Source organism: Anolis carolinensis, unplaced genomic scaffold (assembly GCF_035594765.1).
Source record: "Anolis carolinensis isolate JA03-04 unplaced genomic scaffold, rAnoCar3.1.pri scaffold_8, whole genome shotgun sequence".
Taxonomy (NCBI): domain Eukaryota; kingdom Metazoa; phylum Chordata; class Lepidosauria; order Squamata; family Dactyloidae; genus Anolis; species Anolis carolinensis.
The window spans coordinates 17,553,538-17,573,943 of record NW_026943819.1 but is presented as its reverse complement, the minus strand read 5'-3'; the positions used below and the strand labels follow the sequence as shown (position 1 = coordinate 17,573,943).

The following is a 20,406-nucleotide window of genomic DNA, read 5'->3' as shown; positions in this document are numbered from 1 at the left end:
TTGGTTTTCTTTCTTGTGCTCTGTTTACCTTAATCATTTTATTGTCTCTATGAGAGAATTGATGAGTACATATGAAAAATTAAATCAATGCGTGCAGCTTTGGCTTTTAATGTGATTTAACTTTGTTGTCTAAACACTGTCTCAATATGGATCAGATCTCCATGCTTGGCTCCTTTGTATATATCATCACAGGTTCAGCTGCCCCTGCATTTCTCCAGCACAGTTTCCTGCCATTCCAGGCCAATGCGTGTTCTTTTCCCGGGGATAATGTATTGGGTCAGCATTGGTCTATGACGTCAGAGTCCGGGGTTCACTTTCCTGTTCAGTCATGTGGGCGGACCAGACATTCTCAGTCCCAGAAAAGCTTGTGACAGGTTCTAGGGTTGCTATAAGTTGGAAATGGTTGCATTTCATTCTAAAATTTGGTGTTGGTGTTTTTTAAAAAAAGAAAGAAAAAAAGAAAGAAAAGAAAGAAAGAAAGAAAGAAAGAAAGAAAGAAAGAAAGAAAAAAAGAAAGAAAAAAGAAGTACACACATCCCTAAGATTCGATGCTTTACAAATAGGCAAGTAGCACAAATAAGTACTTAACAGCACAACACAAAGAGCAGGGCAGGAGACCTATACACCCAATCCATATCTGCAGAGAAAGTTTCTTGCACTTCAACGTGAGTGGAAATCTCAGTCCCGTTTCTCTGTGCCCCAAACTGCCATTTCTTCATTCCTTTTGATATGCATATGTACATACAACATATCGCCACCTCAAGAGCTGAATGATGACAACAAGTTTATTTACATCACTTTTACCCCGCCTTTCTCCCTGAGGGGACTCAAAGCGGCTTACAATAAACAGGCAAAAATTCAATGCCTAGAAACAATGTAAAAACAACAATTCATAAAAAACAATCTACAAAACAACAATTCATATAAAACAGATACAAGTTGAACATGAGCCAATAGTGTAATGCAGCAGCTAAAAAAGCCAATGGGATTTTGGGTTGTATCAAAAGGAATATAGTGTCTAAATTGGTGGTTCTCAACCTGTGGGTCCCCACGTGTTCTGGCCTACAACTCCTAGAACTCCCAGCCAGTTTACCAGATGTTAGGATTTCTGGGAGTTGAAGACCAAAAATATCTGGGGACCCACAGGTTGACAACCACTGGTCTAGATCGAGGGAAGTCATGGCTCCTTCTTTGGAAGATTTTAAACAGAGGTTGGATGACCATCTGTCAGTGGTACATCTTATACATCTAAGTGAGGATGACAGACATACCAGAGGTGATATACAATGTCTTGGAAGGGCAATCTTCAAGGCGTTGTGAGATTGAGGGAAATCTATATATATAAAAGAATGATGGCATCGCGGCGACCCACAAAACAACAAAACTACTGGCCCCCCAACCTCAAAATTTGACAACACAACCCATCATCCACGCCTCTAGGTTGATACAACAAAAAGAAAAGAAAAATAAAGTCCTAATTAGAGAGAGAGGAATAATTGCTTTTATCCAATTGCTGCCAGTTAGAAGGCTAAGCTCCTCCAACTTGGTCTCCTAGCAACCCAAAAAATAATAATAATAAACACTAAAAATTAATACAATAAAATACTACAATATCAGAAAATAACAAGAAAATAAAATATAATAAATAAAAATATAACTTACAATAAAATTAATAAAAAAATGCAAATAACGTCAAATAAAAATTACACAACAATTTTTAACCAATACCACCACCACTTTGCCACAGCAACGTGTGGCCGGGCACAGCTAGTATACATATATAAAAACATTCAATAAAGTATATGAATGGATCTCCATGAGCTGTGAATGGTTCTGGGTATGGGGTGTAATCCAAAGGTTTGTGAATAGATCGGAATAATATGAATGGGCGAAGTACATAGGTTAGCATTACAGCAAATCTTATCAATCTGATTGGAAAGCACTCTGTGATTTCCTCCTGGGCTGGTTCCCTAGAGTGATCTATCATGTTGATACCTTTCTGGGTGCAGATGATCCTGTATTCCAGGGCAGATTTGATAAATAAGAAAACAGGTGAAGTAAGGCAGGTCTCCCAGTGAATATTGCATGGCTGTGGCTTTGGCTAGTTCATGGAAACTTATATAACTTTATAATTCATATTCTGGGGATAAGATGTCTTGATAACAAAGGGCTTTAAACAAATAAAGAAAATGTCCATCTATTAGCATGTGGAATGTTACGAGTCAGATGCCAGCCAATATAAATAACTCAGTTTATTGCAAAACAACACAAAGAGCCTAGAAAACAACCAAAAAAGGGCTCAAAACACTTTCTCTTCAGTGTGAAGTAACAATGTCCAAAATGAACTCAAAAAAACTGAACTTGGGATATAATCCAGATTATCCCGGGAAATAATCTGGATTAAAACAAACTATGCCGAAACGGCTGGAAACTAGCTCCACCTACTCGATGGAGCTTAGCAAACACAGGAAAGCAACCAGCAACAACCCACAGTGACCAGCGGCCACACTGTGCCCCAAAACATCGTTGTGAAGCCAAACTGCGTTGTAAAGGAGAAGTCACAGCTGCCACATCCGGTCTGCGTCGTTAGGGAGTAGTCACAGGCATCGAGTTCCAATCCGTGTTGTTAGAGAGTAGTCACAAGCACCAAGTTCCAATCCGCGTCGCTAGGGAGAAGTCACAGGCATTGAGTTCCAATCCGCGTCGTTAGGGAGAAGTCACAGGCATCGAGTTCCAATCCGCATCGTTAGGGAGAAGTTACAGGCATCGAGTTCCAATCCGCATCGTTAGGGAGAAGTCACAAGCCCCGAATCCCAGTCCACAGTCAATCACAAAGAGCCAAAGCGATGGAGGCAAGCCGGCAGCTAATGCATAAAACCAACACAGGACAATCCAGCGCAAACCCACACAATGCCAGCCCCCATTGCCACTGAAAACCCAGGTTAACACTTATGTCCCAAAGCAGTCTTCCAAACACGTCTTCTGAAACAGAGACCCCGAAATCGCCCAACAAACACCTTGCCGATTGCAAGGTTACATTAGCAACAAACTTACTTTTATTTACAAGTCCTCCTCCGAACTTGAGCCAGCTATCCACAGCTGAACCTTGTTGCTGCAAATCCTCATTGGAGCTGGAGTCGCCCAATGCCCCACCAAACCCACCTCCAGCTGCTGCCCTTCTACGATCTCTCCAGCCAGTCCACCTTCTATCCAGACTCATAACTCCCCAGGATCCAGCTGTATCTTCACTGTGTCATCCCTCAAATGTACCACTGCTTGTGGGTTCCTCAAAAATATCCCGGATCTCTTGAACCTTAGTCCTATCCATCTCTTCACTCCCAGAATCCGATATCCCATTCTCCTGACTCCCAGCCCCACAATCCCCTTCAAAACCCTCAAAGGAATCATCATCAGTGGGTTCCATAAGTATTTCCTGGATTCTCTTCCTTTGTTGCTCTGCATCGGAGTCTTGCTCACGAGTAGTTTTCCTGCCTCTTCTAACACAAAGACTCCATCACAACATGGAATTTTGTCTTTTATTTGGCTGTAACTTTTCATATTCGTATTCATCTACGTCAGTGATTCCCAAAGTGGGCACTACCGCCCCCCTGGTGGGCGCTGCAGCAATCTAGGGGAGCGGTGATGGCCACATACATATATCTTTCTGTTTATTTGCTATTAAATTTAAAAAAAATATTTTCTAGGGTGCTGAGTAATATTTTTTCTGGAAAGTGTGTGGTAGGCCAAATAGGTTTGGGAACCACTGATCTAGGCAGAGGCGGTTCAACCACCAGGCCAACTAGGCAGTTGCCTGTGGCTCCATCTTATTGGGGGCGCCATCGAGGCAACTCTTGTCTCATGCAGCCTGCCTCCGCAAGGTATTGAACTGCTTTTTCTGTTGATTTGTTGTAAAACATGGTGTTTTAGTGCTTAATTTGTAAAATCTTAATGTAATTTGATGTTTAATAGGCTTTTCCTTAATTCCTCCTTATTATCAAACATTTTCGCTTATCCAATGCTTTTATTTTTCAGTGATTGGTTTGGGGGGGGGGGGGCAAAATTCTGTTCGCCTACACTTGAAAAATACCTAGGGCCTGCTCTGGATCTAGGTAAATACAGCACAATGAAGAAGAAGTCATATGCAAGAAGAAGAGAAGAGTTTATTCAAGAATATGCAAAGATTTTCGCTGAGATTGGTACAGTAATTTGGGAAGCATCAGGATTTTTATTAGCACTGTAAATGTATCACCCTGTTGTTTTCTGGATCATGCACATATATGTTTCTCTGTGGAACAAAGGGAGAAAGTCTGTCACATGGGAACAGTGGCACTCAGGTGATCTGAATTGCAGTAGCCATTAAAGAAAGACAACGAGATTAGAAACACAACCTTCTTATCAACTGTTAGCAAAATAAGTTGGAATAAGTTAGTTGGAATAAGGTGGCTTCCAATGTTTTTGCACTCACGCTCTTCCAACAGACAGCTCTCTTCTTTTAGAGGAAGGCAGGATATTACATGATTGAAGGTGAAAAGGTGAAAATAATAAGTACAACTGCTTTTAATTTCCCGGAGAAGGGTCATTGCTCCTACCTTAATTCCACATTTCTTCATGCAAGCTTGTTGGCTCTTGAATCTATTGGCATTACCTCCAGAACCACGATAAGTGAACCACACACACCTATTGCTCTTCTTGCAGTAGAAGTAGGCTTTTATATTTTCATTGCCAGTTCCACGATCAAGAGGGAGCGAGCATCTCTTAGGCAGTGCTGTTGGGAAACAAATGAGTAATAAAGACTCAGGGATATTAATGTGGCCTGTTTTGAAGCAATGCTGGGTCCTACTCTGTGATCTGATGAATGTTAAGGCAGAAATGAGGATGGTTGGTTGATGACTTCACTTTTTTCTCATGTCAGAAGCGACTTGAGAACATACTGCAAGTCGCTTCAGGTGTGAGAGAATTGGCTGTCTACAGAAATATTGCCCAGGGGGCGCTGGGTTCTGTTAGCTGGGAGGCTTTCCTCATGTCCCCACAAGCTAGAGCTGACAGATAGGAACTCACCCGTGTCATGGATTCGAACTGGCAACCTTCAGTTCAGCAATCCAACCTTCAGGTCTGCAGATCAGCCGACACAAGGGTTTCTTGATGACTGCACTGAAACAGGGATTGTGATTCCCCAATTGGTTTTGGACTATAAGTCCCATGAACTCTTACTTCTGGTCATGATATTGGTCATGAGCATATGTGGGAATTAGTCAGATTTTATATAGGCAGCCAGCCACTGTTTTCCAACTTGTCTATTAAATCATTAGAAAAAATCAATAATGGTTTGAATGTGAAAGATTTAGGTAAAAGGTAAAGTTCCCTTGATATTACATCCAGTCGTGTCCGACTCTAGGGGTTAGTGCTCATCTCAATTTCTAAGCCAAAGAGCCAGTGTTGTCCATAGACACCTCCAGGTCATGTGGCCAGCATGACTGCATGGAACGCGTTACCTTCCTGACGGAGCTGTACCTATTGATCTACTCACATTTGCATGTTTTCGAACTGCTAGGTTGGCAGAAGCTGGAGCTAACAGCGGGCACTCACTCCGCTCCCCGGATTTGAACCTGGGACCTTTTGGTCTGCAAGTTCAGCAGGTCAGCGCTTTAACACACTGAGCCACCGGAGGCTCCGTGAAAGATTTACCTCCCCTTGAATTGGTTGAAAGGCCGTGTTCTTTATACAACCCAGCTGTAGAGGATCTTGAAATGTCTTGTGTGTCTATGTGCACGCCAATAGTAACAAAATAAACTGAAGTTTCAGACCAAGATGCAGACTTCGATCTCATGTTTTGATTAGCCATCTTTTTCTGAACATCTGAAAAAGGGATAGAGTCATCTGCTCTCCTCTTATTGCTATGCCACTTATTTCCTAATTGTTCAAAATCTCTGTTTGTAAATAACATGAGCTTAAATTGTTATAAAGAGTAAAGATAGTTGAATGCCTTCTGCTTTACAACATCATCATCATCATGAACAAGAATAACAAAACCCATATTTAAACAGGGGCCAAAATGAAGGTTTTACCATCTGCGTGTCCAGGAATGCCCAGCAGATCAGACAGTAATGTGAGGAAGAATCCTACAGTCAGAATGGAGAAGACAAAGGATCCAGCCTGCATTGTGACTGCTGGATGTGAGTCCTAATGCTGGGCTAAGCTCCTTATAAGATGCTTCAAGAGGAAATGGGAAAGGACCTCCGGGCAGCCGGAACAATGTGTTCATTGGCAAGGACACTGAGGAACCCTATAGTCTATCCTTAGTTAGATATTCAAGGATGTCATTGGATTGTGTGTAACTATTAGGTGCCATCAAGTGCTTTGAATGCAATTTTCCTGCTTCTTGGCAGGGGGTTGGACTGGATGGCCCATGAGGTCTCTTCCAACTCTATGATTCTAAGTCCATTTTAATGCCTGGCAGCCCTACAAATCACTGATCACCAAAAGATCTTATCTCTTCCTCTTCTTGACTTCCTTTCCACCTTTTATGTGTTTGTCCTTTCTTCCCGTGGCCTTTACTTTCCTCAGCTGTATTTTCATGGCAATAAATACTCTCCTGATCTGCCCATAGTACAATCATATTAATGTAATCATTTCACCATCTGTACAAAATTCAGATTTGATTTACTCAAAAAACCTTCCCCATTTATTTGCTGGGTGTTGTTTGGTCAGTTTTGAGACAATGCCAGTTGATGTAGATCAGGAGTGGGCAAGGATTTGCCCTGCAGGTCCCATCGGTCTATGATTACTGTATGGAAATGAGAGGTGAAGTCCAAAGCTTCTGGTCAGCCACAGTTCATGATGTGGCCTTCATTGAGTTATATAAATGTATCACTGATCTGGCTTGATCTAATGTGGGTTTTTTCCTGTTAATGCATCTCATCTGAACCTAACACGAACACGTGACCGTATTTCCTATCATAAACCTATCATACCGTATGATACCTACCGTATTTCCTATCATAAAGTTGGCTATAACATTTCATATTCATATTCAATTCTTTCATTTAGAAAATAAAGTCATCTAGATAAATACAGTGCAAGGAAGGAAAAAAAATCATATGCAGGAAGAAGAGAAGCGTTTATTGAAGATTGGTACGGCAGTCTGGAAGCACCAGAGTTTCCCCAAGTGCCTTTATTTTAAAAGAGCCAGTGGCACGTTAATAGACCTGTAAATGTTCTACCCTGTGGTCTGCATAGTACACATTTAAGTTTTTCTGTGGAACAAAGGGAGAAAGTCTGTCACATGGAAGAACGGCACTCCAATGATCTGAATTCCAGTTGCCATTAAGGAAAGACGAGATTAAAAACACAACCTTCTTACAAACTGTTAAAAAAAGCCCTGAGCTTAATTACTGGATATGAAGTATCATTGCAGAAACTGGGGCTTCGTGTTGCATAAATCTGTGTGGGATCCGGCTCTTCCTGTGCTAAACCGGGCAATAATAATAATAACAATAATAATAACAATAATAATAATAATAATAATAATAATAATAATAATAATAATAATAACGTTATTCTTATACCCCGCCCCATCTCCCCGAAGGGACTCAGGGTGGCTTACATGGGGCCGAGCCCGGACACAACAATATAAAAGCAAAAGCAAAACAATAAAACAGATCAGTCAGTAATAAAACATCAAACAACGATAAAAATAGTCATAAAAACTCACATACAAAAATAAAATCCCAAAGATCTGGGCCAAGGTGCAAAATATGTCAAAGTCATCAGGGAGGGGTGATTACCCAGCTGTCATAGTCAATTAAAGTGCAATTATAATACTGGGCAAGCCTACCCAGTCCATTTTAAGATCTGAATGTTAACCAGCATTTTATTTGTGTCATCTTGTGTGAATGCTGGTGTGGTGTGCATGCTAATATATGAGGTGCAAGGAGAGGCATGCAACAAAGAAATTATTACTAGCACTAATACTACTATTGATATTATCATTATCATCACCTTTGTATAATTCAGATCTTCTTGTAACCCAATCACAGCAATGGGAACCCCAAAGTTCATGTTTGCTGCAATTCCCAACATTCCTTCTCAATGGTTATGCTGGCTACATCTAAGGAGGTCTTGGGATGACAGCCAGCATATACCAGTCATGTGAAGCACCCTAGACCTTTGGGTCAAGATGGAGAACTGTGATGGAAGAGGGGAGATGTAGCCAAAAAAAGAAAAAGAAAGGTCTGGACAGTCACAATTTCTCACATTCAGAAAGTCCAAATTGAGTTAATCAATGGTCTGGTTTGGGCTAAGGTAGCTTCTGATATTATTACACTGATTCCCTTGTAACAGAACAACTCTCTTCATTTAGAGCAGTGGTTTTCAATCTGGGGTCCCCAGATGTTTTTGCCCTTTAACTCCCAGAAATCATAACAGCTGGTAAACTGGCTGGGATTTCCGGGAGTTGTAGGCCAAAAACATCTGGGGACCCCAGGTTGAGAACCACTGATTTTGAGTAATAGTCACAAACCTTTGATTCTCCAGTTGTTTTGGACTTCAAATCCCATAAATCCCAGGCAGCTTATCCACTGTTAGGAATTGTACGAACTGAAGTCCAAAGCACCTGAAGGACCAAAGGTTTGGAGCCACTGTTTTAGAGGCCTTTCACACCAGGCCTGTAGCGAGGGGGCGGTTTTAGGGGTTCAACCCCCCCCCCCCAAATTTTTCAGGTTATAAAAAAAAACCTGGTTTACTCATGAATTTTAACTGGTTAACCAAATCCCCATGCTAAGTCTATGAGACACAAAACATTAAGAGTCCCTCCAGGCACTATCTCAAGCAGATATTGACAGGTTTGTAGCGGGGAGGGGTGTGTGCTAGGGGTTAACCCCCCCCCCCAAATTTTCAACCCCCCCCCCCCCCCCGAATTTTTTTTCTGGCTACGGCCCTGTTTCACACAGCCATATACCCAGAATATCAAGGCAGGCAATCCATAATATCTGCTTTGAACTGGATTATCTGAGTCCACACTGCCAGATAATCGAGGTCAGTGTGGATTTTATACAGCTGTGTGGAAGGGGTCTTAGAACAATGGTTTTCAACCTGTGAGTCCTCACATGTTTTGGTCTACAACTTCCAGAAATCCCAGTCAGTTTACCAGCTGTTAGAATTTCGGAGAGTTGAAGGCCAAAACATCTGGGTACCCACAGGTTGAGAATCACTGCCTTAGGGGAAGCCAGGTCATTACATGATTGCAGGTGAAAAAAGGTGAAGATAATAAGTATGATTTCTTTCATTTTGCTGGAGAAGGACCTTTCCTCTTACCTTATTTTCCACATTCCTTCATGCAATCTTTTTCACTCGTGAATCTATTTTTATTGCCCCAAGTACCAAGATAGGCAAACACATAACATTTCTTGTCACGCATGCTGTAGTACCAGGCGTTTATTCTTTTATCACCAGTCCCAGGATCTGGAGGGAGCGAGCACTTTGGAGGCTGTGCTGTTGGGAAATCAATGAGGAATCAGAACTCATCGATATTTTTGTGTTGTGTAAAGCAATGCTGGGTCTTCGTCCATGGCCTGAAGAATATTTAAAAATGAGCATGGCTGGTTGATGACTTGGGAAACTGGGGTTGTTGCTCCCCAATTGGTTTTGGACGATAAGTCCCATGAATTCTCACTACTGGTCATGCTGGCTTGAGCCTATCTATCATATCTAGGCGCCACTGTTTCTCAGCCCTTGCTAACTAAATTATTTGTGACATTCAATGTGAAAGGTTCTCCTTCTTTCCCGCTGGAGGAAAAGACCCTGTTCTTCATACAACCTAGCTGAAGTGGACCTTGAAATGTGTTGTGTGTTTATGTACATACCAAAAGGCCCAAAAGAAATTGAAATTTGGGACAAAGACGCAGAGTTTGGATATCATGTTGAGGTCAGCTGTCTCCCTCTGCACATCTGAATAAGAGATACAACCATCTGCTCTCCTCTTATTGCAATGTCACTTATTTTCCAGTTCTTCGACCTGTCACTTTGTAAATAATGTGAGCTTAGCAAAGTTTTTAAAAAAACCCTACTAGTGAGTTCACAATTATGACATTAGACAACAAAACATAGTCTTACGTTAAAGGTCCCAGTTATTACAAAGACTAAAGATAGTTGAATGCTTTCTGTTTTGCATCATCATCATCATCGTGAATAAGAATAACAAAACCTATATATAAACAGGAGCCAAAATGGAGGTTTTACCATCTGCGTGTCCAGGAAAGCCCAGAAGATCAGATGATAATGTGAGGAAGACTCCTACAGTCAGAATGGCGAAGGCAAAGGATCCAGCCTGCATCATGACTGACGGATGTGAGTCCTAATGCTGGGCTAAGCTCCTTATAAGATGCTTCAAGAGGAAATGGAAAACGGCCTCTGGGCAGCCAGAACATGTGTTCATTGGCAAGGACACTGAGGAACCATATAGTCTGTCCTTACTTAGGTATTCAAGGATGTCATTGGATTGTGTGCGCCTATTAGATGCCCTCAAGCACCTATCAGCAACCCTACAAATCACTCATCAATAAAAGATTAGATCTCTTCCTCTCCTTGACTTCCTTTCCACCTGTTATGTGATTGTCCTTTCTTTCTTCAGCTGTATTTTCATGGCAGTAAATACTCTCCTGATCTGCCCATAGTACAATCATATTAATGTAATCATTTCAGCATCTGCACAAAATTCAGATTTGATTTATTCAAAAAAACCTTCCCCATTTATTTGCTGGGTGTTGTCCAGTCAGTTTTGGGACAATGCCAGTTGATGTAGATCAGGAGTGGGCAAGGATTTGCCTTGCAGGTCCCATCGGACCATGATTACTGTATGGAAATGAGAGGTGAAGTCCAAAGCTTCTGGTGAGCCAAGTTCATTACATCTAATGTGGCCTTCACTGAGTTATATAAATGTATCGGTGATCTGGCTTGGCCTAAGGTGGGTTTTTCCCCCGTTAATGCACCTCATCCAAACCTAACAGGAACATCTTCTCTGCTGAAATGGGCAAATATTTCACTTGAAAAAAACACTTTGGTTTTTATGTGTTAAAATTGCTTATATATTTAGATTGTTTATATTTAGATGAGATATGTTTTATTGTTTTCATGTGCAGCATTTAATCTTTGCCAGATTTGTAAGCCGCCTTGAGTCCTGTTGGGGATGAGAAAGCTGGTGCAAAAATGAAGTAAATAAGTTTTTGGTTTATCTGCCATGCCAGCTTTTGGGAATTGCCCTAAGCCAAAGAATATGAAAAGCATTGTGTGCATGTATATACTCTAGGCCTATCAGCCAGTGCGAGGTGGATCCTATCTGTGAAAACACAAAGGGACAGCTGTGGAGACAACCAACCAGATCTTCTGAGAAACCTGGGCAATTTATTTGTTTATTCATTTATTTGCAGCATTTATATTGTACCCTTCTCACCCAGAAGGGGACTCAGGGTGGATCATAGAACATATACATGGCAAACAATTAATGCTAATAGACATACAGAATAGACAACAGATACTGGTATTATGTCATCATTTTACCAACTTCCGTGTCCTGGAGGCTGTGCTCAATTCTGGTCACAGAGGGAGCTGTCGCTCCATCTGCTATGACGACAAGCCCTTGATCACAATCTTTTTCTCCTGTCCTTTGATCGTCGGCATTTCTGGTGCCAGTGGTGCCTAATTTCTCTACTCTCAGCTCACAGTTGGTTTCAATCTGCTTAGTGGACAATGAGCTGGGCTGAAGGTCAAGTGCTCACCCCGACCTGGGCTTCGAACTGTCAACCTTTTGGTCGGTAGAGATCTATTGCTGTGGGTGATTAGCCAGCTGTGCTAAAGCCTTGCCCCAGATGAACATCCAGCCTCTGTTCCTTTTCATGCAGAACAAAGACACATATGCATCACATGCTTTAAACTCCTTTATCCCTTAAACCAGGGGTCCTCAAACTTTTGAAGCAGAGGGCCAGTCCACAATCCTTCAGACTGTTGAGGGGCCGAATTACCATTTGAAAAAAAAAATGAACGAATTCCTATGCACACTGCACATGTCTTATTTTTTGTAGTGCAAAACAGCAACAACAACAATGAAAGAACAATACAATATTTTAGAATGAAAACAATTTTAACCAACATAAACCTATCAGGATTTCAATGGAAAATATGGGCCTGCTTCTGGCCAATAAGATAGTTGAGTTAATTAGGATTGTTGTTGTTGTGTGCCTTCAAGTCATTTCAGACTTTGGCTGAGCCTAAGTCTAAAATTAATTATTTATTTACTGCATTTATTTACTACATTTATATCCCACCCTTCTCACCCCGAAGGGGACTCAGAGCAGCTGTATGTACATACAATATATTATATTATTAGCATAGCACAATATTAGCATTATATATTACTATATTGAATTATACCACTATACTGTAATATTATATGTAATATATAACATATAATTAATATTATTATATGGTATTATTGTTAGTATTATATTGTGTAACATAATATTAGTATCAATACTATATGTATATACAATATATTATATTATTAAAACTGATATAAAAATATTATATTATAAAACTGAGGGCGGGGGCCAGGTAAATGACCTTGGAGGGCTGCATCCGGCCCCCGGGCCTCAGTTTGGGGACCCCTGCCTTAAACTAACACACAACCTTATCTATGTTGGAGAACACTGTTTATGTTTCCAGTATGTTGCAGTGAGAAATAAGCAGCAGTCCTCTAGACCTCTAAATAGGAAAGAGAGTGATGCACCATATCAAGAGAAAGGTACCTGGTCCAAGAATCTGAACTCCAGTATGTCAGGACATGATTCAAAGCTTGGACAAACAAATGTTTGACTCCTGCCCCTGCCAACATACCTGAAGCAAGGTCAACGTTAACAAAGGAACCTGGAGGAGGAGAGCAGTGGTGGGAGGAAGCGATAATCAGGAGAAACCATTCACAGGAGTTGGAGAAAGCTGTGGAAGGGAAGGAGGGAAGAGCACTAGAAAAGGGGGAAGCTATATGGGGAATTTAGTAGTGTCATTGTCTCTCTCTGTGTGTGTAGTAGCAATAAAGTTGGCTATGTCCACCTGGAGTGTGAGTACTGGTTCATTGTTAGGAGCTACCAGCAGAAGCTGACACAGTATCTATTAAGGAAAGACAGTACTTAGACGATCCCTCGTAGTTCGAGGATGATGGTCCTCCATTTCTGTGTATGATTTTTTTAATGTGTGGAGATCGGTGCACGGCCAGTCAACACACAGTCTTCACAGATTGAGGTCCCAGCAGTGGTGTGATTAACACAACAATCCCTCAATGGATTGTCACCTTGACGTGGTGAGGGGGCTTGCGTGTTCCAATGAACCTGAGGGCACAACCACTGGAGACATTTTTTTTACAGTATTTATATTCTGCCCTTCTCACCCTGAAGGGGACTCAGGTCGGATCACATTATGTACATATAGGGCAAACATTCAATGCCCATAAACACATCGAACCGAGACACAGACAGACAGACGCAGAGGCAATTTAACCTTCTCCTGAGGGGATGTTCGATTCTGGCCACAGGGGGGAGCAGCTGCTTCATCATCCACTCTGACGGCACTTCCTCACTTCCTCATTCCAACATTGTAAATTAGTTAAACTTGCCTCCCCACTTTTATAAGTGGTACCTTTTTTCCTACTTGATAGATGCAACTATCTTTCGGGTTGCTAGGTCAGCAACGAGCAGGGGCTATATTTTTTATTTTTAATTGACGGGTGCTCACCCCGCCATGGGCTGGCCTCAAACTCATGACCTCATGGTCAGAGTGATTTATTGCAGCAGCTGTTTACCAGCCTGCGCCACAGCCCAGCCCTGACCCCAGGGAGTCATGCACTCCCTGGAGTGGCCACAGGGGAGGATCCAGACCAAGAACAATCCAAAGACCCAAAGACCTCAACGGCGGAGCAGGTGGAGGATAACATGGTACATGTTACAATGGCTGTGAAGGCGGAAGAAGGCTGCAACAGACTGAGGAAAGACAGTAAAGTAAAAGCAAAATAAGAGACAACACTCCACCTGAAAATAAATGACAATTTGCCTTATTTGTTTTAGAGAGATTTTTAAAAATAAAGGAAATGATCTTCTATTAACATGTGGACCTTTGTCTTCTATTTGGCTATAATGTTTCATATTCATCTTCAATTCATTCATTTAGAAAATTAAGTCAACTAGGTAAAGATACAGCACAACGAAGAAGAAGAAAATCATATGCTAAAAGAAGACAACAGTTTATTGAAGAGCATGCAAAGATTTCCAATGAGATTGATGCAGTAGTTTGGGAAGCACCAGAGTTTGCCCAAGTACCTTTATTTTAAAAGAGCCAGTGGCATGTTCATGGATCTGCAAATGTGCCACCCTGTGGTCTGCATCATTTCGGCTTTTTCTGTGGAACAAAGAGAGAAAGTCTGTCACATGGGAACACTGGCAGCCCAAGGATCTGAATTCCAGTAGCCATTAAAGAAAGACAACGAAATTAAAAACACAACCTTCTTATCAACTGTTAGCAAAAGTCCTGAGCTCAATTACCGGATATAAAGTCCCGTTGCAGACACTGGAGCTCCTTGTTGTATAAAATCTGTGTGGGATCTGCCTATTCTTGTGCTAAACCAGGCATGCATACCAAGTCAATTTTAAGATGTGAATTTTAACCAGCATTTTTGTTGTTGTCGTCTTGTGTAAAATCTGATGTGGTGTGCATGCTAAATTATGTATTTTGATAAGGTGCAAGGAGAGGCAGGCAATAAATAAATTATTATTAATACTACTACTACTGCTCTCATTATCAACACCTTTATGTACGAGGGCTATCCACAAAGTAGGTTACGTTTTGGAATTAAAAATGAACAAAGTATAGGAGAAAACATTTACCATATGCAGTTGAAAGCCACACCCAAATTCCACATCTCACGTAGTCGCCATTCAAATCTAGGCACTTACCATAGCGATGAATGAGCTTTGCAAATCCTTCCCCACTAAATTCTGCCGCTTGTGCCCCCAACCACTTGTTTCCAACAATAGGGGCATGGCTGGCAACAAAGCGTTTTGGCAACGCTGAACAGCTGTGGAAAGAGCTGACCGGCTGGTTGAGGACACAAGTGGCAGAATTTAGCGGGGAAGGATTTGCAAAGCTCATTCATCACTATGGTAATTGCCTAGATTTGAATGGCGACTACGTGAGATGTGATATTTGGGTGTGGCTTTCAACTGCAAATGATAAATGTTTTCTCCCATACTTTGTTCATTTTTAATTCCAAAACGTAACCTACTTTGTGGATAACCCTTGTACTTCAGATCTTTTAGTAATTCAGTCACAGCAATAGGAAACCCAGAAGTCATGTTTGACTGCAATTCCCAACACTCCTCAATGGTTATGCTGGCTACATCTAAGGAGTTCTTGGGATGCCAGCCAGCATATACCAAACATGGACAGTGGAGCACCCTAGACCTTTGGGTCAAGATGGACAACTGTGAGGGAAGAGGGGAAATGTAGCAAAAAAAAAGAGAAAAGGTCTGGACTTTCACAATTTCTCACCTTCAGGAAATCTAGACTGAGCTAAACAGTGGTCTTGCCTGGGCTAAGGTAGCTTCCGATGTTATTACACTGATTCATTTGCAACAAGACAAGTCTCTTCATTCAGAGCAATAGTTACAAACCTTTGTTCCTCCAGTTGATTTGGACTTCAACTCCCAGAAATCCCAAGCAGCTTATTCACTGTTGTGCAAACTGAAGTCCAAAGCACCTAAAGGTCCAAAGATTTGGAACCACTGTTTTAGGGCCCTTCCACACAGCCATATAGGCAGAATATCAAGACAGGTAATCAACAATGTCTTCTTTGGACTGGATTATCTGAGTCCACATCTTCCAGATACTCCAGGTCAGGGTGGATTTTATACCTTTATATAAAAGGGGCCTTAGAGGAAGTTGGGCTATTACATGATTGCAAGGGGAAAAGGTGAAGATAAGAAGTACGATTGCTTTCATTTTGTCGGAGAAGGACCTTTCCTCTTACCTTTTTCCCACATTCCTTCAGGCAAGCTTTTTTACTCTTGAATCTATTTTGATTGCCCCAAGTACCATGATAGGTGAACTCCAAACAATCCTTCTCTGACTTGCTGTAGTACCAGGCTTTTATATTTTTCTCACCAGTACCAGGATCCGAAGGGAGCAAGCATTTTGGAGGCTGTGCTGTTGGGAAATAAATGAGGAATCAAAACCCATAGATATTTTTATGGTGTGACGTAAAGCAATGCTGGGTTCTAGTCCATGGCCTGAAGAATATTATAAAGAAAAGAGGATGGCTGGTTGACTACTTCATTTGAGAAACGGGGATTGTGGCTCCCCAATGAGTTTTGGATGATAAGTCCCATGAACTCTCACCAATATTCCTGTTGGCTTGAGCCTAGGTAGGCTTTAGTCTGGTCATATCTAGACTGCTACTGTTTCTCAGCTCTTGCTAACTGAAGCATTCGTAACATTCATAATGGTTTGAATGTGAAATATTCTCCTCCTTTCCAGCTGGAGGAAGAGGCCCTGCTCTTCATACAACGTAGCTGAAGTGGATCTCAAAATGTGTTGTGCATCTATGTGTGTGGAGAACTCAGGCAGAGGGGATTTTTTTTCCTTTTTCGTCTTTTTATTCACTTTAGATGGCAGTGTAACTTAGTTTAGAATATGTGTGACAGAGGCTTGGATGTTGAAGAACACTAAAAAGTTTATTCAGGCACAGAGCTTAGTGGTTACAATGTTGCTTCTCAGAGTTAAACTTTCTTAATCAGTTGCAAATATAACCTATGATGAATCCACTTTCAAAATACTTTCTCCTTTCCTTGAGCGGTCTAAACCTTTTCCTTCTCTTACAACCAAAGCTATCAACTGATCACTTTGGATCTAACTGGGATTGCTTCCCCTTACCACTCAGACTCTACGAATAAACCCAAACAAATCACTTAACTTGCTTAATTTGACACAAATAGAGATCTGAGCTTCCCTGGTTTCCCTAACCTGAAACCAGTGTCTTCCCTGTGACTCAGATCACAGACTAAAACTGTTTTTTAAAACATTCCCTCCTTTTCCTCCAAACGGCGGTCATTACTATGGCAACCTGCCTCAGAATGCTGAGCTGGCTACCATCCCCCACGCACTGGTAACTAATACTTACCCTTTTAAACATAGTTAAACATGACTTTTAAAATGAAATTAAACATGACATCTATAAATCAAAATAAAAACACACTTCTTTACAATGTGCATACCAAAAGTCAAAAGAAATTGAAATTTAGAACAAAGACGCAGAGCTTGGATTTCATGTTGACGTCAGCTGTCTCCCTCTGCACATCTGAATAAGAGATAGAGTCACCTGCTCTCCTCTTATTACAATGCCACTTATTTTCCAATTCTTCAACATGTCACTTTGTAAATAACGTGAGCTTAGAAAAGCTTTAAAAGAAACTCTATGAGTGAGTTGACAACTATGAGCCTAGACAAGAAAACATAGTCTTATGTTGAAGCTCCCAGTTGTTACGAAGACTAAAGATAGTTGAATACATTCTGTTTTACAACCTCATCATGAATAAGAATAACAAAACCCATATTTAAACGGGGGCAAAATGAAGGTTTTACCATCTGTGTGACCAGGAATGCCCAGAAGATCAGACGATAATGTGATGAAGACTCCTACAGTCAGAATGGAGAAGACAAAGGATCCAGCCTGCACCATGACTGATGGATGTGGGTCCCAGTGCTGGGCTAAGCTCCTTATAAGATGCTTCAAAAGGAAATGGGAAGGGGCCTCCAGGCAGGCAGAACAATGTGTTCATTGGCATGGACACCGAGGAACCATATAGTCTGTCCTTCCTTGGGTATTCAAGGGTATCATTGTATTGTGTGTTCCTATTAGGTGCCCTCAAGTCCATTTTAATGCATGGCCGCCCTACAGATTACTGATCACTAAAAGATCTGATCTCTTCCTCTCCTTGATTTCCTTTTCACCATTTTTTGTTCTTGACCCCAGGGAGCCCAATTCCTTGATTCAGAACTGCTCCATAATGAGACAAAGGTAACTGGTTCTATAATCTTAATTCCAGCAGCCATTAAGGAAAGACAGTAAAGCCAAAACATACTGGGAGACAAGGTTCCATGTACAAATAATTGATAGAGGTGTGCAATACTTTGGATGTTGTTTGGGGTTTCAGAAAAATTCGGTTATTTGTAGATATGAACTGCCAAAGCAAAATGCAGGAAGACCTTCCCCGAAGCATCAATGAATCAAACACAAGATGACAAATTTTTTGGTTAAACTAAAAAAAACATATTCAGACTTTTTTCCCAATCTAACATATTACTCTGCTGCCCTGGGCTGGGAGGGGGTGCTGGGGTGTGTGTGTTTCTGTCTGCCATGATTGACAAGGGCAGCTACACACAGGTTTTTTTCCCTTTCAGCCAATCAGAAGAAGAAAGTAAATCATGCGGCTTTCTGCAAAGCTGGTCTATTCTGTCTGCATGGCTCCTTCATTTTCTGGATAGCACATGGAGTTGGAAAGAGAATCTGTCTCTTAGCTCCATCCATTCAATTTTTATTTTATTTTTTTGCCTAGCCTACAGTGCCTGCCTGCCTGTTTTGGAGCACTAGCTTAGCTTTTTGAGAATCCTTCTTTGGACATCTATCTTCTTTCCTCCACGAATGGAGGGCGAAAGGGAGAAACATGCCAAGAGGAAGGCGCATCAAGCCAACCCTTCCACTTGGAAACCAATGTCCTCACTGTGGAAGAACATGTGGGTCAAGAATAGGTCTCCACAGTCACCTACGTATCCACCGCCAAGACACTACATTGGAAAGGCCATCGTACTCAGACAATGAGGAATCGCCTAAGTAAGTACCAAGTTATCTAACTTTTATTTTCCAAATTCCACCAGGGAGGATTTAGCTGTCTCAACATTTGTCCCACAATATACCCAATGGAATGTGGAGCAAGTGGAGAATTTTACAGATAACATGCACTGCTAAAAAATACACAAAGAAATGGTTCCAGAGGAAATCATTCATGAATTTTTACTAGAAGGGAACTAAATTAAAATTAAAGTACTTTGGGCAGAACATCAGAAAACATGATATGCTAAAAAATGCACTGGAGAAAGTTGAGGGCAATGGGACAAAATGAAGATCAAACACACAGTCATAGTCCTGAGTTTCCTAGAACTAATGAGGTGGTCACTAGTAATTTGTTTTGTAATCTCTTGAATCATAGGGCCATGAGACGCCAAAATCAATTTGAAGGCAGATAACACGCAGAAATGGGCAATAACTTGCTTCAATAAGTAATTGAGACCTGAAGGTTCAGACAGGCTACAGAGTTTTACAGCATTCCTAGCAATTCACTAATAGTCTGCCTGCCCTTTTCCTCTTCCATATAAGATGGCTCAGTCCAGGGAGCCACATCAAACAACTATGATGCATGCAGGCCCTGTGTCCTCTTTATCCTAACTGTGGCCATCTTCACACAGTGGCATGAGATGCTGCTTGTCTCTGGCCAGGTTGGAGATAAGACGAAAACCACAATGCTTTCAAAATTGCTGCACCAGTCAAACTGAAGATGTTGGCAACATGCCCTTCAATAAAGCTGTATGTTTTTCCTGAGGAATATGGATTCTTGTGTGTTTGCTTGGTGCAGTTACCTTCCTTATTGTTGTCATCATCTGAAGTCTATGCATTATCCAGGCAGGATTGAGCAAAAACATTTTTGCGGCCTGAAGCAAAGGATACAAAAGAATGTTAAATCGCCTCTGCGTCTCTGTCTCTGTCTCTATGTTTATATGACATTGAATGTTTGCCATTATATGTGCACATTGTGATCCGCCCTGAGTCCCCTTCAGGGTGAGAAGGGCAGAATATAAATACTGTAAATAAATAAATAAATATCCCTTCATTTCATGGACAGGGGTCAACTCGACTGACAGTTCCATCTGACTTTTCGTTTTCTTGTACCATAAGTACAAATGCCAGCCAAATCTCAGAGTATGTCCCTCTAAATTTAACAACTCTTCATCTTCCAAGTTTATCTAATTTTTTAACTCTCATAAAGCAAATGGCAAAATATGTTTTCAGATCCAGCAGAGATATGATCTTTTACGAATCACTGATTTGTACATTTGTCATGCATCAAATGGACTTGTGGGTACCTTTTTTTTTCGTGTCAGGAGCAACTTGAGTCGCTTCTGGAGTGAGAGAATTGGCTGTCTGCAAGGACGTTGCCCAGGGGACGCCCGGATGTTTTTGATGTTTTTACCATCCTTGTGGGAGGCTTCTCTCATGTCCCCGCATGTGGGTACCTAATAACTATACACAATCCAATGGTA

General features: G+C 41.3%; 1 long non-coding RNA gene across 3 annotated transcripts; it reads right to left on the bottom strand.

Annotated features, from left to right (window-relative positions):
* Positions 1-7,023: 7,023 nt before the first annotated feature.
* LOC103280177 (kunitz-type serine protease inhibitor LmKTT-1c) lies at positions 7,024-19,934 on the bottom strand. 3 transcript variants are annotated; one of them, XR_507220.3, is made up of 5 exons: positions 17,674-19,934; positions 16,064-16,239; positions 12,798-14,436; positions 9,313-9,489; positions 7,024-7,253 (listed from the first exon to the last, which is right to left on the bottom strand). It is a non-coding gene; the product is annotated as a kunitz-type serine protease inhibitor LmKTT-1c (long non-coding RNA). The 3 variants fall into 3 exon arrangements; XR_010000360.1 differs by having other exon boundaries at positions 12,886-14,436; positions 17,674-19,912; XR_010000359.1 differs by lacking the exons at positions 7,024-7,253; positions 9,313-9,489 and having other exon boundaries at positions 14,266-14,436; positions 17,674-17,794.
* Positions 19,935-20,406: the final 472 nt, after the last annotated feature.